Raw genomic sequence first — 5,174 nt, 5'->3', positions numbered from 1 at the left:
TTTTACATTTCTTTTTACTTTTTTCTTTTCTTTTCTTCTTTCTCTTTCTTTCTTTCTTTCTTTCTTTCTTTCTTTCTTTCTTTCTTTCTTTCTTTCTTCTCTTTCTTTCTTTTCTTTCTTTTTCTTCCCTACCCTGTTCCCATTTCAAATAGATTCTTATTTCCCAATTTAGGTTTTTAAGTCACTTTTTCACATCTACGTTTTAGATTTATACCCTATACTACTCTGTTTTTCACTCTATTCAATTTTATCTTGAGGATACACACACACACACACACACACACACACACACACACACACACACAATGTATTTTCTGATTTCTTTGAAATTTTGCGATATAGTGTCTTCTAACACACCGACCAAAAATCAATCAGGAATGGACAGATCACCCTGCTTTGTCCATTCTGGGAGATTATAGTCACTCTTCCCCCCCACCCCTTTTAAAAATTATTTCGGATCATCTTGGCTTTGGTGGCATATCTGTCTTAAGAATTCTTTCTTGGTCGTTGGCTCCAGATCTCATCCCACTGAACCTCACTTATATTCCAAAACCTCATCATAGCCACTAAGTACAAACCAAATTATCATCCCAAGACTCAAACGCCAGGAAAAGAAAAAAAAAAAAAAAAGAGGATGATGACTTAAAAATTGTGAACCTGAAGTAACCTGTGAAGGCAAAAATGTCATGACCTGTGAATATCACATAAAGGATCAATAAAAACTGTGATGACTAGAGTGGTACCTAAGAGTGGCACTAAATCCATAAATTTTGATCACAAATCTCAGTTAAGCTCAGAGATCAAAATGAAGGAATTTTATTTTTTTAAAAGGTTTCATTTATTTACTTGACAGAGAGAGATACAGTGAGAGAGGGAACACAAGCAGGGGGAGTGGGAAAGGGAGAAGCAGGCCTCCCACCAAGGAGAGAGCCTGATGCAGAGCCTGATCCCCAGGACTCTGGGATCATGACCTGAGCTGAAGGCAGATGCTTAATGACTGAGGCACTCAGGCACCCCAAAAGGAAGGAACTTAAAACAAACAAACAAACAAAAACCCAAACCCCAAAACAACAACAAAAAAACCAGACTGATGGGGTTCTGGGATACAGGTGAGGTTCAGAGTCCATGACTAAGAAAGAACTCTTGAGAAGGCTTTGGTGCAAATAAGTGGTTTATTAAAGGAGGGGGACAGTACCTGTGGGCAGAAAGAGCTGCTGCAGGGGTTTGTGAGTCATGGCTGATTATATACTCAGGTTGGGGAGGTAAGGAAAAGGGAGGTTTCAAAAGGATTTTCATATGTTAAAGAAGACACACTGAATACCTGAGGCCTTGCCATTTTCAAGGTTGTTTTTTGCTCTAGCAAGGCATTAAGATAGTTGGGAATGGAAGGTCCCACCCAGGAGTGGGGGTGGGGGAAAGTTTCAGGGGTCAGCTTATGCTTTGTCCTCAGTTTGTCTTCTGTTCCCTCATCATGAACTACAGGCATGTTAAAGCAAGATTTAACACCTAACCTAACTACAGTTTCAACCCTTCAGCAATATAACCTATAGCTAGCCAAAATAATTTCCTGGTCAACACTAGGAGGCAATCCTGAGGAGACTCTTTCTTTCCCCCTTAGGAAGGGGACCTTGCCTAAATACAGTCTTTGCTAATAAATTCCCCTTTTTAAAAATGCATTTACCCCACCCTTAAAAATCTTTCTTTTTCTGCAGCTGAGCCAAGATCCCAACTGCTTGCTGGAATGAATGCTGCCAAATTCACGAAACACTTAATAAAACCAATTAGATCTTAAAATGTCTTTTTTTTTTTTTTAACACTGCCATACTGATGAAGGAGCAGAAGGCAAACTAAGGACAAACTAAGGACAAGCTGACTCCCCACACCTCCCTCCACACCCCTTCCCCCCATCCCCGCCAAAACCGACTCTAGGCTGGGATCTGTGTGATATTCCCCAGGCACTCCTGGCTACCCTAAAACTATGGAAAAGGAAAAACAAATGGTTAACTGATAAAGATCACAGTCCTGAACTGCAGGAGCCTGTATCAGTTTACAAATGTCTTAGTGATTTACAAGAAAAAAAGCAATCTTATCAACAGCCTATCTTCTACAGACCCATAGACTCAATTTCCTGGAGCCCCTCCACAGAGAAGTGGGAAACAAAGAATGGAATGTAGATAAAGTTAAATTTCATAAATAAATAATTTTCATAACCTGCAGTCCTTTTACAAATACTTGAGACAGGCAGAACATAACTTTCCTCTAAGGAACTCTCAATTGACTAACATTAATTCCTAGCTAGAGGGAAAAACATTAGCTTGGCAAAGGCAGGCCTCCAGTACCCTGAGAGTCTTCTTTAGCATATGAAAGTCCTTTTGGACATCTCCCATTGTCCTTACCTCCCCCAACCCCTAAGTATATAATTAGCCATTTCTTACAGCCCCAGTCCAGCTTTTTCTGCCCAAGGGTCCCTGTTATTTAATAAAACTACCTTTTTTTGCACAAAAGATGTCTCAAGAATTCTTTCTTGGCTGTGGGCTCTGAACCCCAACACTAAGCCACAAGAATACAATCCAGCGATTTCACTTCTGGGAATATATGCATATCCTAAGGAAACCAAAATTCTAACTTGAAAGGCTATCTGCACCCCCATGTTCACAGCAACATTTGTATAAGAGCCAAGACATGGAAATAACTTGTGTCCATCAACACATGAAGAGCTAAATAAATTGTAAGATACACACACACACACACCACAGAATATTACTCAGTCATTGAAAAATAACAACAAGGAAAACTTGTCATCTATGACTACATGGATTGACCTTGAAGCCACTACACTAAATGAGGTAAATCAGTATGGGGGGGCAAAATTTGCCTCCCCCAAATATGTCTCTTTTGGGATGCCTGCCTGGCTGGCCCAGGTGGTAGAGCATGCGACTCTTGATCTCAGGGTCATGAGTTCAAGCGTCACATTGGTATACAGTTTATTTAAAAAAAAAGTGTCTTCTGCTTAAATAATATTTTAGGTTGATTATTTTTTAAGAAACTGCAAACACAGGAGAAGCTCTAAAAATCAAGTAGAATTTATTCTTTTTTAAAAGACATTTAGCAGGGAAATACATAAAATTATAAGGGGCAGTTTCCATTTGTTAGGGTGTCTCCCAGCTATCAGAAAGAAGGAGACTATTCCAAATATCTAGAAATTCTTATCAAGGAATAAGATGACTTAAACCTGCATCACAACCTTATCCTTGTTTACCATGATTTTCCTGATAACTTCCTATAACTGACCCCATCCCCCCTCCCCCCAATTTTGTGTTTGGTGGACAGGGGTATTCAAGGTGATGGGTTTGGTCATTTCAGAGTTAGTTTCTGGGTTCCCAGGTATGGATGTTACTAAACTTTTGTTTTTCTCCTGTTAATCTGTTTTTTATCAATTTAATTATTAGGCCAGCCCCAAAACCTAAAGGGGATGAGACACTTTTTTTTCCCTAGAGGAAGACAAATACTGCATGTTTTTATTGATATGTGGAATCTTAAAAAATATCTATGTATGTATACACACACACACACACACACACACATATGCAGACAATATATGTCAATTATATCTCAATAAGGGGGGAAGGTTTATTATAGACAATTTTTAAGAAAACCTAACTACACCTCATAACCACAAGGCAAGCTCTGACCAGAAGAGTAAAGGAGTGCACTTTTGAGGAAACAGGTGGACACCCCGTAAAGTGTGGGAAGATCACTTCTTCTGCTTCCCTTAAGTTGCCTTTAAGCCTACCCCCAACCGTCGGGGCCTGGGGCAATGGTACCTGAACTGGAAACAAATTATCAGTGTTATCTTGGGCAGACTGACCAATCTCCCCACCCTCTCTCAACCAAAACTAAACTCAGGTCCTCTCTTGAGCAGTAAAAAGCTTTTTTTTTTGTTTTGTTCCAAGCCTTGCGTTCTGGTTTCTGTTAAAATGCTGAGCACCTCGGGCAGGTTAACAGCACCCAGTTCTTAACCGTGAGAGGAATGACAATTTTCTCTTCTCTTCTTGAAAATGAGCTTGGGTGGGAAAACGCAGTGAGACTGGCTTTGAGCTCTGGAGGAGAAAATACAGAATGAGGAGAAGAGGAACTGGGGGAAAGACAAGGAGTACTCCAGGTGGAAAGCTCACCATAAACTTCCACGCAGTACAAGGGATTTTTCTGAAATCTTTTATTAGGTACGGAAAGCAGAGGAGGAAAGCAATGGAGAAAGACCTGAAATTTACAATTATGCTGACCTTTCTTAGGCAATAGTCATAGAGAGGGGGAAGCCGGCTTCCCGCTGAGCAGAGAGCCCTATGCGGGGTTCTATCCCATGCGGGGTTCTATCCTGTGATCCTGAGATCACTACCTGAGCCAAAGGCAGAGGCTTAACAACTGAGCCACCCAGGCCCCCAGATTTTTTATTTGACAAGATTTTTATTTATTTGACAGAGATGACACGTAGGCAGAGAAGCAGTCAGCAGGGGGGTGGAGAGTGGGGGTGGGGTGGAGGGGGGTGGGTAGGGGGTAAGCAGACTCCCCACTCAGCAGAAACCCGGATGCGGGGCTCGATCCCAGGACCCTGGGGTCATGACCTGAGCCCAAGGCAGAGGCTTTAACCCACTGAGCCACCCAGGCGCCCCTTTACCCAACATTCTAAACTAACTCCTTTTTTCTAAGTAAGAACTTATTATGGTGATGGTCGGCCCACCTCTGCGGGTAGGCGGGAGGGGGAAGCAGGGGCTGTGATTCTGTTTCCGGTCAGCTGCACCCCCTTCCTATTCTACAAACCTGGGAACGCAAGGGGCTGAGGGAAGAAGGGGAGGCACAAAGGGCTGAGCGGGAGCAGGGAAAGCCTCCGGCCACCGGACCTGCGGACAATCCTGGACCTGCGGACAATCCTGATGATGAGAGGAGGGTCACCCAGCATCCCCTGACGATCGCCAGGTGAGGTTAAAGAAGATTCCGTGACACGAAGTGAATGACCCGGCCCCTGAGGTGATCCACACCACATCCCCGCGTCTGGGGAACAGCCAGGGGAGGGGCAAGGCGTTCACACACACCCGGCCAGGGCCCATGAGTCACATTTTCCGACAGCGCGTTTCGTCCCCTCCCTGCCCCCAAAAGGAGCAGGGCTCTGGAGCAAG

Source organism: Meles meles, chromosome 3 (assembly GCF_922984935.1).
Source record: "Meles meles chromosome 3, mMelMel3.1 paternal haplotype, whole genome shotgun sequence".
NCBI classification, from domain to species: domain Eukaryota; kingdom Metazoa; phylum Chordata; class Mammalia; order Carnivora; family Mustelidae; genus Meles; species Meles meles.
This window is presented reverse-complemented; position numbering follows the sequence as displayed.